The sequence below is a fragment of the Delphinus delphis genome, chromosome 3, assembly GCF_949987515.2.
Source record: "Delphinus delphis chromosome 3, mDelDel1.2, whole genome shotgun sequence".
In the NCBI taxonomy this organism is placed as follows: Eukaryota; Metazoa; Chordata; class Mammalia; order Artiodactyla; family Delphinidae; genus Delphinus; species Delphinus delphis.
The window spans coordinates 32,033,953-32,052,365 of record NC_082685.1 but is presented as its reverse complement, the minus strand read 5'-3'; positions in this window follow the sequence as shown (position 1 = coordinate 32,052,365).

Genomic DNA, 18,413 nt, shown 5'->3' with positions numbered 1-18,413 from the left:
AGGATAGCAAGCTAATTAGAGTTGCTGCTAAGGGGCATTGTAGAGAAGAGAAATATGAATCCAGAAACGAGAAATGTAAAGCAATTTGAAGAACTCTGAGAATATAAATAATAGTAACAATAGCAAGGGTTTAGCTCTTTGACATGTGGGAACATGTTCACATGCATTGTCTGATTTCATACACATACAAACTTCTGAGACAGAAACGTGACTACCATTTCACTTTTCAAAGAGCTCTAATGCTCCTTCCTCTTCCATGAAATGGAAATAACATGGTACCTGTCTCTCTGGACTGCTGTAAAAATTAAATGAGATTATTCATGTAAACAGCATATCAGGGTGCTTGGTATATTTCAGGTGTTCAATAAATAATTCTGATATTAAAAGGAATAAAGTAGAAGGAGTTTAAAGGTATTTTCCCAGTGGTGCATAGCTAAAAAGTAATAAGACTAAGACTGTATTAAAGCCTTTGACTCCACATTGATTTTTTTTCTTATATACTGCACTTCTATTTTTATATGAAAGATCCCAGGCTTACAAAATGAGGTTTAGTTTGGATAATATGAATTTCTCAATTTGTAAATTTTATTAAAAGAAAAGAGAACCTTCTTGCTCTTGTTTTCAAAAAACATTTCAAGTTAATCTCTATTATAAGCAAGATGCAAATCAACCCAAAGGAAAATAGCATCATCTTTGTGAATTTTGGATTATCCAGTCAATTAAGAGTCTTCTCAACCATGATGGGACCCCTCCCTCTCCATTTCTACCTGGTTGAGTCTCAGGTCTACGAGGCATATCTATTGCCATGGCAACATTGGAAAGAGGTATGAGGTACTTGGTGGTCATTGTTCAGCTGTTTCCTCTGAACTCCTTGTACCCCTATCTGATGAGCAGTCCACAGTGGTGACTGTAATCTCCAGTTAGTGATCCTGGGGATTGTGCTGGACTACAGGTTTTTTTCTCAGCTGCTGCCAAGCACCTCCTAGAGAAGCATGGGAACATCTTAATGCTCTGTTGGAGGCACAGAAAGTCTTTAAAGTATCTTCGCATAGGCGTGCTTCTACACCATCCATCACACCACTAAGTCACACCACTGTCTCTGTTCACCACTGTAAATCTTTATGCTAATTTTTTAACTGCTGAGTGAAACACGATTTCTCTCTGCGGTTATGTTCCTGAAACTGCCTGTGGTTTCTGTTTTTGCCCCATCTCACTGGCTAAGTAAGACGAGGAGTAGGTAAAGGCACACAGGGCCCCTTCTAGAGAAGCACAATGGGGTGTCTCATGCTTCTGAAATGAAGCAGAATTCAGAGTCCAGAAACAAACCTATAATAAAATGCTCAATTGCTTTTTGAGAAAGATACCAAAACAATTTAATGGTGGAAAATGCAGCCTTTTCAATAAATCATGCTAAAACTAGGTATATGTATAAAACATAAATAACTTCAACCCCTATTTTACTCCATAAACAAAAATTAATTTGAGATGTATTATAGACCCAAACATAAAAGAAAATATCTTTTCTTTTGAAAACTATTTTTGAGACTGGAAAAAATTTCTTAGATGAACACAAAAAGTACTAACCATTAAAAGATGCCTAAAAATGAATTTTTTTACCAAAATTTAAAGAATTTGCTTATAAAAACAATAAGACAATGAAAAGGCAATTTATATACTGATAAAAAAGCATTGGCAATGAATGTATCTGACAAAAAAGGTATTTAGAATATACAGTGAAGTTCATAACTGAATAATAAAAGGCAACAACCCAATTAAACTGAACAAAAGATTTGAAGAGACAATTAGTACAAAAAGAATGCACAAGACAAGATTCTTAACAGCCTTACTCATTGGTGAAATGCAAATTAAAATTACAGTGAGACACTGCTACATATACAACAGAATGGATAAAACTGAGGAGACTAATGCCAAATGTATCTGTGGATGTGGAGCAACTGGAATTCTCATACAGTATTGGTGTATGTGTAACAGAGAAAAAAAACACTTTGGAAAACAGTTTAGAGTCAGTCCTTGGGATACTTCTGGCCTGCTGGAAACACTAACAATGAAGACTCCCACCAGGATACTGAAGTTTACTGGGAAGCATACCTCTGGGCTGCCATTGAAACGTATTTGGAGACTTCCCAACAGTATGCTGGAGAAACTCACTGGAGACTGCACCCCACTGGATGTCCTGCTCAACTCCATTTGTTGGAAAGAAAGCAGCACATTAGGTGCAAGAAAGGAAGAGAAGCCCCTTCATTTTGCAGTGCCTCTTCAGTATTATCTATTAGTCTAACATTGTGCCAGATACTAAAGGAGAGATGTTTACAGGATCCAACTTCAGTTGCACAGAGTTGTGCAAAGAAGAGTAGATGTGGAGCTAAGCTAAGCAGCAATAAGTTAACTGATACGTGTCGTTTTTGCCTTACCAATCTCTTCCCCTCCTGTGGTCAAACAGCATGGAAAGTTGAATCATACCTTAAAAACAATTTACTAAAAAAAAAAAAAAAAATTTACTGATTTGATTTAAGACCTCACTGTCATAGGCCAAAAAATACTCAAATCCCATGAAATACCAGCACCATTACTATTTCTAGTAATAGTAACAACAGCTACTATTTTTAATATATGCCGATCTTTGGACTAAATGCTTTATTTAATATTTAAAACAACTTTATGACCAGCTAAATTTATTAACCCCATATTAATGATTAGTAAACTTAGATGTAAAGGGCTTGAGGTCAGGGAATAAAAGAGCTGAGATTCAAATCTAGGGCTGTCCATGTACTGCGCATACACGCCCTGTAGACAACTCTCCATGAGAATCCCTCGATTGCTTTGTGAGCTTGGAGTCAAAAACATGGAACATGATGAACTAAATGTTAAATAGCATTTAATGCAGAAAGCCTAGACAGTTATTTCATCCCATGTGTAATGAATGGTCTTGTAGGAAGAGTATGGAACACAACACATCAGGTGTTACAAAGCTAAATGCCTACAGGAGCCAGGAAGTGATACTATCATAAATTGTTAGCTGTTCCTGGAGATTGGAGAGTGCATGTCCATATCTGAAAGATCAGTGGCTCCTTAGTCTTATTGAATGACCACACCAGAAAATAAAACCAAGTCATCCTGATTTTTCAGGAGAGGTGTTTTTAAAAAAGTATGTTTATATGGAATAATCTATTTTTTAAATGTTGGTGACTAATTAAAACATTTTTTTTTAAAAGACCCTATCAGATCAAATAAGTAATGTCCTGTGGTCAACCTGTTTGATGCCTCAGTCCTTTAGGCATCTCAGCATAGAAACCATCTTGTCACTGGGGCAAGAAATATTCAGAGTTCAATGTTGAAGACTTCCTGCCATCTTAATAATGCTTGGATGGTCATGACCAGTGTTTGCCTCTGTGAATCCTTTTAACTCTCTGACCTTACATAAGAGTGCCGTGTTCTTTATATCTGATAATCCAACCCATCAGCATATAGAGAACTCTGACTGGCCTGGAAACTATTCAGCCTTCTTCTAGTGAATTTGTAAAACTTCACACTGATTCATTGTATATTGCTCTTTCAGCTTAGCTAGCACCTTTTCTTATTAAAGTGTTAAAAGAAAAAAAAAAAAAAACTAGATCAACTTCTCTATACTCATTACCTAGACTCAGAATTATCAAGAATTTATCACATTAGCTTCATGTATTATCTTTCACTTTTACTGAAACATTTTAAAATAAATTCCAAATATCATGATATTTAAACCTTATATATTTTAATATACATCTCTAAAAAGGAGTATATTTTTATAAAATTCATTGTCCCAGTGCCATTAGCCCATCTATCAAAGTTAACAATATTTCATTCATCCCATGTTCTCCTTTTTTCTCTTTGCTTCCTTGTGGTGTTATTTACTGTGTTCTCTTTCCCTTGTATTTCTTGTTAATGGATGTTAGCTCTAGAAACATGGTTGGGTTCAGTGTTTAGTAAGAATACTTCAAGGAGGTTCTGTGTGCAGTTTCGCTTTCTGACAGCAATCTTGTTGCTCTCATCTTTGTGGCACAGCAGTTCAGGGTATCCCCCAATTACCAACAACCATTTTATATTCTTACAACCCTGAGAGTGTCTTATTTGAAACTACAAGCAAACAAAGCAAATTCACAGTGGGCAGTTTGCGTTTGATGTATCCTTCCTCCTTCACTGTGCCCTTTTTTCAGTTTTCTTCTAGGACTTATTCTCATCCTCCCTTCTAAAGGTTTTTGAAAATTTTCTTTCTCCTTTCCCACATAACAGGTGCCTTAGAAGTAGATGTAACACAGAAATGCATCTAGAAAGGAATATAATTCTAAAAGACTAAGCTCCTCAAAGTAAATCAGTACCTGTCCATCTGCTTTATCTATAATTACTTATACTTTTTAAATTGCTAGTATCCAGGACAGAAATGTTGTAGAGTCCTTCCTTTTACTTTCGTCTAAATGTCGTCTATTGGAGAGAAAATTACAGGAGAAGGATCTGAGTGTTTTAACAGCTGGGTTAATATTCATATGTAGATACTAGCTGATTCTCAGTAGTCTATAGTGAGATTGAATATTGGTACCCATCAATTACTATGGAGGAGTGTTATCCTAGCTATATTAGGTTCAAGCTAAGAATTATAGTACAACTGCTTTGGAGAATTATTTTAGGCCATTATCTCAAATAGATAATTATTATAATTTTTCCTAATTGTTCTCCATTCTCCATCTTTTGATTCCTAAATTACTAATTTGAACACTATTATAAACTGTGTTTAATAAAAGACTTCCTCTCTCTCTCTGTCATGCCCCTGAGGATATCTGTTCTTTCTGCTAATCTATGTGTAAAGTCTGAGAAAGGTAAAGAAGGTGCCCAAGGGATATGAGAAAAGAGATGACACCCTGTATTAGTTTTCTAGGTCTGCCATAACAAAATACTACAGACTAGGTGGCTTAAGCAACGTAAATTTATTTTCACATTGTTCTGGATGCTGGAAGTCCAAGATCAAGGTGTTAGCATGTCAGGTTTTCCCTGAGGCCCCTCTCCTTGGTTTACAGATGGCCACTTTTCTCACTGTGCCCTCACGTGGTCATTTCACTGAGGTTTCTTTCTCTTCTTTTAAGGACACCAGTCATATTGGATTAGGACCCTATGCTTGCAACCTCATTTCATAAGTACCTTTTGTAGGCCCTATCTCCAAAATACAGTCACATTAGGGGTTAAGGCTTCAACGTATGAGTTTGGAAGAACCCAGTTCAGTTCATAGCATGCCCTGAGAGGACTTATTCTGTTCTATAACTGTTTATATAAAATAAACCATCTAAACTACGTTGGCTCTACATTTCAAGTATGCATGCCAAAGTCTGAATGTATATTTATTAGCAGACTTGGCTCTCTGCCTAATAGTTTGCAACTGAATCATATTTACATTTGATCATAGTTGACTAGGGAAATAATTCAGGTGTTCTGTTTTTTGTGTGTGTATGTGTGTGTGTGTGTAGTCATTTAATTATTTCTGTTTTTGATAATTCAATAAAGTGATGCTCTCTACGCTGTTACAGTCACCCTTCACAAAGAATGAGCACAACAGATATATGGATCTGTCTTTATGTCTGAAAATCCACTCTTTTATTTTTTTTAAATGACACTACTCCTGTGAAGGATAGCACTTTTTTAGCTACTTGTCTCCATGTATAAATTGTAAATCCTTTTCTTAGTGCATGTATGATGAGTTAGAAAAAGTTTTTAGTAGTTTTAGTAGTTCCTTGAGATTCAATCCAAGGGGAGTCTCAAATATAAGCAAGGTATTAAATTGGAGAAAGAAAGAAAGATTGGCAATAACAAATAAAATAGGACTGTGACTTGCATATAAAAGTCTGAATGAAAAATGAGTGAATTGGTGATTGAGTTTTACCAAAGTTAAGTCCATTCAATATGGAAGTAATATTCTTAATTGAAAAAGTGGGCTAGAAGACTCTTTTAAAATAATAGTTCTGGAGAATTTTTTTTTAATATTGTAATACAGGCTATGTATAACAAAATTTTCAGTACTGGCTGTGTAAAAATCGCTATGTTTAGGGTCAAAACTGTGTTTTTGAAAAAGTTTTTATTCTTAAAAAAAAAAAACAACTCTTGCTAAAGAAAGCTCATATTCATAAGTTCTGGTGATTTGTTCCTAGTCTTGCAACTTAAGACAAACTAAATCCTAAACTGTCTCCTGTCTACCACAGGCTAAGACAATTAACAACAATTTAGAGTAATGAAATTAGACACTACTCAGGATAAATGCATGTCTTTGGTTTGCATGATAAACTGTGGCTCTGTGATGAGTGTGAAAGTTTATGTGCCAGACAGAAGGAATTGTCACCTTGATTTTTTTCTTTTCTTTTTTGAAGTCTGTCCCAGACCAGTTCAACTGTTAAATTTCAATTAAACTAAATGTGGCCAGAAAAACAACACACAAAAAAGGTTGGAAATGTAAGTATATTTCTTTTATCTAGCCTGAGCTGTTGGCAAATAAACTGGCTTTTCCATACTTGGCATTTATTAATAATATTTTGAATACCATTGTGCTTTTTAAGCTGAGTGTGGTGGAATTCTCTTGTGGGATTATTAAATGAGTCGATTTGCATTCTAATGAGAACAAATGTTTGGGATTGCATTGTTAAAATGCTAAAACGGTGTGTGTATAATTATTTTGCAGCTTAGATTCGCAGAACTCATTTCCCCAAACTCCTCTTTTTAAATAACTAAAGAGTCAGAGCCTACTGACGGCTGGAGGGGAGGTGATTAGGGTAATTTAAACTGTTCACAAATGACTTTGCCACGGAATGAAAGCATTTCTTTGGCTTTGGCTGGCTCCTTTCATTATCTTTAAGCGGCCGCAGTGTTGAGTCCCATAAGAAGTCTCACCAAGCTCTCTTTCCTTGTACAGTTTCTCATTTGTATTGATTAATCATTTTGTAATTCCATTCTAGGTTGACTTGCTCATCTTTAAGGCATTTGCTGCTTTTTCTTTGCTTGTCTATCCTGTAACGGTTATGTTGTCTGTTCTAATACCTTAGCTTTATCACTGCAAGTCAAGCTTTAAAACATTAATCCCTTCACGCTTTAATTTCATATTCTATTACCAGAATGAATGCAAATACTGTTTCCTTTTTCTCCTTTTTAATCATCTTTACTACAGCTTTTGCCTATGGGCCAATAGTAAAGTAAGCTTTTATTATTTAGAGTATAACTCTTTTTAAAATAGTTTTTCAACTCTCTTTCATTAGTTTTAAATTCTGTTGACAAAATACACGTTTACCGAAAATATCTTTACCCTTAAAACTTAATTTGTTGTTGCCAATTTTTAATAAGCTATACATATTGCAAATTAGCAGTCTTAAGGTTCTAATGGTAACAGTAGAAATGTTTTATTATCACATTTTTAAGTATTTTGATTATTAACCTTGACCTGAGGAGTTCATTCCGGTGACAAAATTTTTGGAACGACAATGATTTCCAAAATTTTGGAACAACACCTTACATCATGCAGTTTGAAGTTGGGAGATAAACTAAAGAGAATATAGTCTACCCTACTCTTTTTGTAGATAATGATTGAGAATCCAGAAAAGTTAAGTGATTTTCTTACAAACAAGAAATATTTTCATGCATATTTATTTTTTACAAGTAATAAAACTAAGTCCTGTTTGTAACTTTATATTGTGATGACCAATGCTTTATTAACTAAATGATACTTTATTGCATAAAGTACTTGTTTACATATATATACATATATATACACACAAGTACATTATACACACAAATTGTACATTATATACAAATATAGCTGTGTTGAAAATATTGACAGGGATAATACTTTGAAAAACACAAAAGTGTGAAAATCATTCAGTAAAACATTTTTTTATGACAGATGCTAATTAATACACTGGAAGTCGGTGGCTTCAATTAAAACAAATGTTAAAAATTGATACCATACTAATATTTTTTAAATGTCAGTTAATTAATATGCTGATGGTTATTCTTTGAGACATTAATTAAAAGCTTATGATAATTGATGTCAAGACGTTTTGTAATCTAAAAATTGGTACTTTAGTTCAAAGTCAATTTTTGATTATTTCAAGAACTTAAAAATTTTTAGAATGTGGCATGTTTTAACATAGTATAGTTACAAAGATGGGAAGGTCTACAGTCATCGATGACCCTAATTTAGCTATTGTTGGAGGCTTCCACTGAGAGTTCATTTAAGATTCATTTGTTTGCAGCATGTAACCAGAAACACAACCAGACTAATTTATACAGAACAGTGAAATATTTTTAGAGCAAATAGATGAAAAGAATAGATGTGGAACTGGCCTCAGCTATGCTAGTAGTCTATGGTCTATGTTAGTGGTCTCATTCCAAGACAACTTCTTTGGATCATATTGTTTTCTAAAGATAATCAGTAGCTTCTGGGAGGGACAGGGAATGGATGCTAGCAAGGAAGTCCCCAAATATCCACTATATGGAATTATCAGTAAATGTTTCTAGATTATAGTATACTATCCAAATTACCAGACTCTGCAGCCTCCACTTTCTCATTTTCTCTGTCTTTGTCTCTGTCTCACTATTTTTTCCACATGTGCTTTCATCATGTGATTCATAGGATGCGTGAAGGAAATGGTACCTGATAGAATGAATTTAAGTGAATGCAAATTATTCCATATTCGCTTCATCTTATTTTCATACTTAAGATACATTACAGATATATGCATCACAACAACACCTTCTCTTGTATACAGAAAAATTACAAACTTTGTTCTCTAAAACTTTGAATCCTTTAATCTTCTTGTGGATGAATTGCTCCCTCCTCCTGCCCTCCAAAGCATTAGTCTGTCATGACCTTTCATACCTGTTTTGTCTTTAGAAACAGCTTTGTAAATGTCACAAGCTTAGGATTCTTTTTAGAGGCTTTCGGTTTCAGCTCTATAACCACTGAGTAATCAAATTCAGGTTGGTTGTGGTTCATGATATTTATTGACTGCTAGTTTGGCTTTAGGACCCTAATGCCATAGGTTGAAGTGCCATATTGTCCTGTTATCAAGGAAAAGTCTATGGGTCTTGTTAGTTCTCTTTTTATCTATATATTTTAAACATTTCTACAACCTTAATAATTTTAACTTGATAATTTTTCTTCTGTTGATATGCAAGAAAACCAAAAGAAACACAAGCTATGACCAAGTTGCTCCTAGATAATATCATCCAAAGATCGGACTAAGGAATGATGAACAAAACTAGGTCTTCAGATGAAATTGGCAGGAGGAAAATATAACTAGACATTTATGAAGGCATATGAAAAACTCTTAAATTACAGAGTTCATGAGCAAAGACAAAACTGGAAATTGAAGGACTATTGATTGCAAAAATGCAGTATTATGGATGATGTTGATATTTCAGAATGGCTTAGAAAAATTATCATTCTCAAGAGCATTAACCTAATTTTTGAAATACAATAAATTAAGATCAAACCTTTAATAGTACTGATAATCCAGGTAATTGCATAAAGTTTACAAAAAGCCTCATGGTGAGAAATTTTACTCAAGAGACAGAGCCTGTTCATACCTGGTACAAACCACAATTAGACTGGAGCAAACACTATTGGAGTTGATTAAGCAGCTCACCCATTGTATGAATGCAGTGAAATGTGTTACCCCCTCCTGTTTTGCTGGTGCTTTCTAATTGAGCAGGTGTGCTGTTTAAAGGGTGTTCATAAGTGGATTTTAGTGTGTATGTGTGTGTGTGTGTGTCTGTCTGTATGAATCCTATTTCAGATTTACCAAATGGCTCTCAATATTTTTGTTTAAAAATAAGCATAAAACAGATAAACCTTGTAGTATTTAGATGAAAATCTGTTTTTGTTACTTATACACCTGAAAAAATAGAGAAGCTTCTTTGTCTTAAAAAAAAAATTGTACCCTTATTTTTCCTTTGCTTTGGCACTTTAAAAAAAAATTGTAATTTTTCCAATGCAGTGCTAATCAATTTACCAAAATATTAAAATGAATTTAGAGCTCTGACAATATTGATTTGCAATGAGTGTTAATCTTGGCAAAGCTTACTCCTTTAGGTGTAATAAGTCCAATTACTCAAAAGTATTTTATTGTGCTTTTCTCTTTTTTAAAAAAAATATCTTTGCTTCTTTCTACCCAGCATTAAAATGCTTAGGAAAACTATAAAGGTATTTAGCTAGCTTTAGGAATCTCCTACTAGTCTGTAAGACATGGAAAAATAAAGCTTCAGTGTAGACAATTAAATTAGTATACTTAAGAAAAATTAATTCCAAGTGGTTTTATAAGTTACTGGACTCAAAACTATAAATTATGAGCTGTGAGGGGATTTTAAAAGCCATTGTGAACCACTGGCATGATGTTCTACTTTAGTCAAAGGCCAAAAAAAAATTAGCTTATTGAAAGCAAAACAAAAATAGCATAACCACATATTCGTTGCATTGTTTTTGTGCTTTACAACTTAGAAAATGCTTTGACATACATTTTTAAACTGTGCTCACAAAATCCTAATCTGGCAGAAAATTTATGAATAGTTATCTTCATTTTACAGATTAAGAAATGCAGGTATAATGAGATTAAGTTACTACCTGAAATCAGATTATCATCAGTGGATCTAAGACTTGGATATATGTATATTTGTGTTACTTCTGTTATGCTGAGCTGTTTCCCAGGTCATAATGATCATGAGAGACCAGGTAATATGCATAGTAGATCTACAGAAAGTTTAGACAATACAATGAAAAGATCGGGAATTAACAAGGGATATAGTAAAAGTCTAGCATCAGATACTAGGCAAGTGATAAATGTGTATTACACACTGAATTATGCATGGTATAGGGAAATAAACAAATAAGTAAATAAGGACATAGGCTTGCCTTAAGATAATACATATATAATCGGAAAAAAATATGCATGCACAAGAGAAAAATCATTCAAGACGATTGGGTATAACATTTTAGAGGTAGGACCTTGAAGAAGAGAAACTGATTTGTATAACATCGAGTCAGGGTATCCAACACAGTAGTCGCTAGTCACACATGGTCACTGAACACTTGAAATGTGGCTAATGCAAATTGAGATGTACTGTTAAGTGTTAAATGTAGAGAGGATTTTGAAGATTTAGTATGAAAAATTGTAAAATATTTTATTAAATCTTTATATTGATTAAAGAATAATATTTTGATGCATTGGGTTAAATATAATATATTATTAGGGCTTCCCTGGTGGCGCAGTGGTTGAGAGTCCGCCTGCCGATGCAGGGGACACGGATTCGTGCCCCGGTCTGGGAGGATCCCACATGCCGCGGAACGGCTGGGTCCGTGAGCCATGGCCGCTGAGCCTGCGCGTCCAGAGCCTGTGCTCCGCAACGGGAGAGGCCACAACAGTGAGAGGCCCGCGTACCGCAAAAAAAAAAAGAAAAAAAAAAATATGTATATATATATATATATATATATATATATATATATATATATATAATTAAAATCATTTTCACCCCCTTTTCAGAGTTTTTTAACAGAGCTACTAGAAAATTTTAAATTGCATATATGGCTCATGTTTTAATATTATTGGAGTGGGACTGATATAGAGAGAAGATGAGATGAGGAGCAGATATGCAAAGAGGAGAAAGACAGTAAGAGACTTTTGGTGACACCTTCCATTGCTCTAAATCTTCAATCCAGACTACAAATTCTAAACCTTTCTTGTAAACTTTTCTTATGAAGAGGCCCAGTTTTGCATGCAAGAGAAAGGAAGGTAACTTTTCACTGTTACCTAAAGACATAGGGACGTATGATTGAGGGGTATAGGAGAGTGTAACTTTATCCCTACTCACATCTTGAATTAATTGAACTAGTAGAAAAGCTGTGGACTTCATCAGACTGTAAAATCAAAGTTTACTTAGCTTTCCCAAAGATGAGAGAACCATTCTGCAGCGTCTGGGTTAAAAATACATTCTTAAGAAATATAAAAAACATTCTAAATACTAGATTAATCAATCCATTCAATAATATTTAGTGTATTCTTACCAATTATTTTGTGCAATGGTGAAAACAGAAATGAACCTTACATCAGTGTCATGGCAGCTGAATGAATATCTACACTAAGTAAATGAGCAGAAATTGATAATGAAATAGAGAAAGTCAGACTCACATCTATTACTGTAACATAAGGAGAAAGTAGTCAGTGTTATGAGGGCTTAATGGAGAAAGAAAGAATTTCCATCTGGGGATATGATACAACTTCATAGAGAAGATGGCATTAAAACTGATTCTTAAGGAAGGATTTAGACATAGGTATGTATAAATTTTTGAAGAGTGCATTCTGTCTATAATTAACAAAGTTAATGTTGAAGAGAAAGCTTAATAGGAATGGATAGTTGAAGTTGATTAGAGTGAAGAGATTTTACGTTAGTGTACAACATGCAAAAATAAATTGGGACATACCTTGAAAAGCCTACAATAGTGAGGCCATGAGTTTCAATGAGGAGATAATATCATATAGCAGCAAAGTTAAAATAATAATAATAGTAATATAATATTAGTAACAGTAATGATAATAATGGTTTATTACATGTAAAAATGAGTCAACAATGTGAACTTGTTCTGTGATTGCTAGACTAACTTAATAAAAGTGACAATAATAGCAAAATAACAACAACAAATATAAGTTAACCTGCTAATGCTTCATCTAGTTTTAGGTAATTCCAAAAGAATTACATTTATGAATGTGGCCTTTGCCAGTGGTTTCTCAGATTTCCTTCTCCATATTAATTGGTCTAATCCATGCAGAATCATTCCTACACTTTTGTACTCAGTTGAAATATTATATAACAAGTCCTGAGATCTGACTTCTTATGCAGCCACTGGGGAGCTAGACGAAACAACCTGGAAATGGAAAGGCCAGTGAGAGACAGGAGACTGAAGGAATCCAAACAGGTACATTTTCCTTTTCTTCCCTCTGTCTGCAATTTCTAGGTTCTCCCTGCAGTGAACCTTCCACTGAATTCCCACATGACAAGCAAACTCATTTGCTCTGTGACTTTTGGTTTCTCTTTGCAGGTCATGGGGAAGCAGTAGACATAACAGTAACACAATTCATGCTTCTTGCCTCACTCACCTCACTTGAGGCTTATATCTTTCAAATAAATTATCACATTTTAATTTTTGCCTGTCAGTTTTTGTTTTTGTTTTTTTAAGAAGACTCGGGCTAAGAAAGGGATATTGACAAATGTAATTAAGTCAAAAGGAGGGCAGAAACACTAACATTTTTAAAGTGTTTTTATGTTTCAGAAATTCTTTTTTGGTACTTTCACAAATTATCTCTGATAGTACTTCACGGCAACTCCATTATTTCCATGTACAGATGAGGAAATAGGGGTTCAGAAATGGAAAATGTATTACTCAAGGTTAAACAGATCGTAAGGGATACAACAAAGGCTCAGAGAGTTTGGATAAATTGCTTGCGGTCTTAGATGTGGCAGAAGAAATAAAAGCTCAGAGAGGTGAAATAACCAGTTTGATCCACACATAAGTCAATGGGGGTAGAGAAGAATTTCACAGTCTGACATGACTAACTCTATGAATTGAGATACCAACTTCTTTGTCTCACTCGTTCTCCCAGAGCAAAGAAGGAAGATGAGGAAATCTTACAAAAGATTAAAATGATTAAGATGCCTACGCAGAAGGAAAGATAACTTCAAGGGACAAAGGAATTTTAGAATATGTGAAGTGTTTTCTTCTGAAAAAGACATTTTAGACTTTGTCTATATAACTCCAATAGCAAAAGAGAGAAATAGCAGAAGAGCCCATTTTGACTCATAACAGGGACAAAACTTTCTGCAAATTGAAACTACTTAAAAATGCCAAAGGCTTGTGATTTTTCCCATCATTGATAGGGAGTGGGAGGGGTCAAACTGGGTCTGAAAAATTTTAGAAAGACCATGCTGTGGAGAAAGTGTTAGACTAAATTATCTTTATAGTAATTCTTTCTAATGCAGAGATTACATGATTTTGAAATCTTTTAGTTTGACTGATGTTTGAATGCACTGAAATTTTAAAAGCAAGACATTATAAATAGTTACTATGAATAGATACTACGACCATTTGACCCCAAATTTCAGCTAGGCAAAGATTTCCTTTTAATCATGCAAATGAATACTGGAAAATAGGCATCTCATTCACAGTGTCATGAGTTTTTAACCTTAAACTAATACAGTGCCCATATCATTGTATGACTATTTTGGAAAGCATTAATTCTTCATTTCATAAGAATAATTGTATAAAGGTCAAGGTAAGGTTTTCATGCTTGATAAAGAATGTGTTGGTGTCAACTTTAACCCAATAATTGCCCTCTGTTATCAAGAGTTATTATACATAAAACTTCAGTGACAAGTGGAACATATATCAACTTTGAGTAAGTGTTAAACATACCCAGAGAGCAAAAGTAGCTTTTGAGATATAGGTTGTACGAAAATATCTAATTATTTCAAACATGATCTTTAAAACTAGATTTTCAATCTGTTTTATTATGAAACTTAATTTATAATAATAAAGAATTCATGATTATCATTAATATCAACAAATCTTTTATATACCCCCCTGAATAAATTAAAGTCTGTTCAATGATAATTATTTCACATGTCATGTAAAAACATGAAATTTTGTAAAGTTAGCTATTCTTAGAGAAGCAGAATTCTTACAAAGAGATGTCCCAAGAAGTTTACCCACTAGGAGAAAAGGAGTCTGAATTGGAAATAGCTTCTCACTACAAATAAAGAAACTGATTTGGTTGAACATTTATCATAAGCTTTGAGCAAAGAACAAATGCATTTATTTAAGTTGTGGATTTTCCTTAGCATATCTTAGGAAGCATGGCCTTCCATACTCAGAAAGAAGAATGTCTTACAGACTGCCTGATGCATATAATTTAAACTTTCAATGTAACCATCTTTCTTTGATAACTCTGGAGAAGCAATAAAGACAAGTGTAGCCTCACCTAAAGTTTGCACAGGTCTCCCCTGCTTTTTAAACCGAGTCTCATGTATATAATGAAAGGGTCAGAGTTTTTATTTTTCTCCCTCCAAAGGGGTTACACTAAATGAATTTTTTAGTGTTTCTTTTCAACCTCTCCCCTCCAAACATCTATTATTGATTAATACTTGCTCAAGCTGGAATGCTTTTCCTCAAACCTTCACTTTCAGTTAACAGTGCATCATATTCTACCACCTTCTCTCCCTTTCCCATGGATGTGATTCCCAGAATGATATCCTGGTCTTAAGGTTTCCTCCTTGAGTTTCTCAAAGTATATTGTTGCAGTAGCTCCTTTACTATCTATCTATCTATCTATCTATCTATTATTTTGTCATAGAAAAATAATTTCAGTGGGTGGATCTTATTTTGGAATGTGTCAGACTTGCTGTGTAAGCCAGGTTATGATTGTGAGTTACTGAAGGAAGTTTCTGAGTAGTTTTTGCTCTCTCTTGGAGATTTCTCTATTTAGAGATGGTATCCCCATGAAATGTAATAGAGAAAGCTATAGGCTGATGAACTCGATTCTACAGTGAGTTATCTTGTTGTACAGTCAAATTTTATAAAATGTATATAGGCCTTCAGGTAATAAATGTTTCTATAGTGCAAGGCTTTGAATTCAGTAGGATACAGATCACAGAGAAATTCTTTCATCCTGATTTTGTCCCTAGAAATCAGTAAGTAAGACATGACCCTTCTCACGGTGACATCACAGTCTATTTGAAATAGATTTAAGATTTTATTATTCAAAGATTGTAAGAATGGATATTCTTATGTGGTTCCAGAGCACATGTTTAATATTGTAGGGGAGAATAGAAGTGAACAGAAATGGGTTTGTTGGACTAGGTGAGCTGAGCGTAATATAATACTGATAAAACTAAAATTTTGGAAACTCAGAAAATAAAATTTATTCTACTTAACTTAGGAAAGTTAGAACTTTTCCTTTTGAGTAATTGACAATATTATGAAAAAAAAAAGATGATAACTTAAAGATAAGAGTATAATACTCCCTATGGTAGATAGGATTGTGGTTTCTATGGTCTTCTCCCTTGCCCCCATCCCTACCCCTCACATTACTTCTGTGTTACCCTCTATGGCAAAAGGACTTTGCAGACCATATAAATGTTATGCATCTTAATATAGGGAGGCTGTCTTAGATTATCCAGGACAAGTCATTGTTAGCGCAAGTTCGTGTTCCCAACGCACAGTGAGGCCAAACAAACCGAAATGTTGGAGTTTGGAGCAGAGAAAGGTTTACTGCAGGGCCATGCAAGGAGATGGGTGGCTCCTGCTCTAAAAAATCCTCGAGCTCCCCAAACGGTTTCTTGAGGCAAAGCACTTTTAAAAGCCAGCTGGGGGTGGGGAGGTTGCAGGGTATGTGAACAGCTCCTGCACAATTCTTTGGCTGATGGTGAGGTAACAGGGCGGTGTCACAGGGTTCAACACTATCTCCTTAGGCTCCAGGAGGCCTGGGGTTATGTGCTCATGGTCATCAATAGTTAACATCTTCCATTTGATGGGGAGTTTTCACATCTGTAAAACAACTCAAGAAATGTGCATCAAATACTGTTATCTAGGTAGTTCAGAGAGGAGCTGAAGCAGAGAATGCAGGGGAAGGGCCTGTCCCTGGAAGGCCCCATAAGGGCCTGCTCGGTTACAGAATCACATGGACCTGTAAGAGAGTAAGAGGGAGGCAGAAGTGTCAGAATGAGAAATGAGTGTGTTGGAGAAATTTGCCATGAGGAAGAGTCAACCTGCTGTTACTGGCTTTGGAGATGGAGAAAGGAGGCCATGAGCCAGGGAATGTGGGAGGCCTCTAAAACTGGGAATGGCCCTTGGCTGACAGCCAGCAAGGAACTGGGACCTACAGCTGCATGAAACAGAATTCCACCAACAACCTAAATGAAGACGGACGCGGATTCTCTCCTGGAGCCTCCAGAAAGGATCACAGCCCTGCAGACATCTTGATTTCTGCTTTTAGACTCTAAAGAGACACGCTGCTGAGCCAAACTCCTGACCTACAACAACTATGAGATAATAATGGGTGTTGTTTTAAGCTGCTAAATTTGTGATTATTTGTTAAGATAACAGTAAAAAACAAACACACTTCCCTACAGTTTTAGGCAGCCCCATCACTACTTCTATATTTAAACTCGTGTGTGTGTGTGTGTGTGTGTGTGTGTGTGTGTGTGTGTGTTAGAATTTCAGTGCACTCAGATGTTGTGGTCCCATTTCTTCAGTGTGGACCTGGGACTGGAGAAATAATTTCTCTGACTTCCTTTACAATTTATAATACAACTGGCAACTTATTCTCCTACTTAAAATTTTTTGTGAGACTATTTTAGAGATGGAAAAGAACAATAATATTATCTACTTCATGGTGGCCTGATGTCACAGTTCATGATTTTTCAAAAATTAAGCAGATGCATCTAAATTGTCAGTATTTTATTTCATAGTAGCAGAACAATAGCAAGGCACGGGACAAAAAAATGTTCTTATTTCCTTTTATCCAGACTTGCTGCTCACACATTTACTCAGTCATTATTTTGGAGGTTTGGATGTAGTGTCATGAAATTATTAGCCATGCATAAAAAGTTATAGATCTTGTTAGAATTTGCTGAGATTTTCACTATTAGCCAACCACTGTGGAAGAAAATTGTCTTAAGAATATTAGTATTGGGCTTCCCTGGTGGTGCAGTGGTTGAGAATCCGCCTGCCGATGCAGAGGCATGGGTTTGTGCCCCGGTCCGGGAAGATCCCACATGCCTCGGAGTGGCTGGGCCCGTGAGCCATGGCCGCTGAGCCTGCACGTCCTGAGCCTGTGCTCCGCAACGGAAGAGGCCACAACAGTGAGAGGCCCGCATACCACAAAAAAAAAAAAAAAAAAAAAAAAGAATATTAGTATTGTTAATGCAAAGTGCTGTGTCTATCTTTGCCAAAAATTTGTGTGTGTCTTTTACATAAATTTCCCACTGGAGGTCTGTAAATTTAAAAACAGCAGGAAAATCATATATGTTATGAAGCTGCACTTTGTTTAGCTCTAGTACTATGAGCCAGGAATCTCGTGATATCTTTTTTACATATTCTCAGCCTGTTTCCTGAGAATTTCTTACTACCCTTAAGGAGAGAAAGGTATTTCTTTCTCATCTTTTGGGAGATTCTGGGAGTCTTTCTTAAGGTCTCGTTTTGCACGGCTTGATGCCCTTCCCACATTGATAACTCACCAAGGGCTCCAGATTTTATAATTCAGTCTGATTAGGCTGTAGTCTACCACATCATTACGTAAAATAGTGTTATAACAGTACACATTCAAGTAAAACACTAACACAAT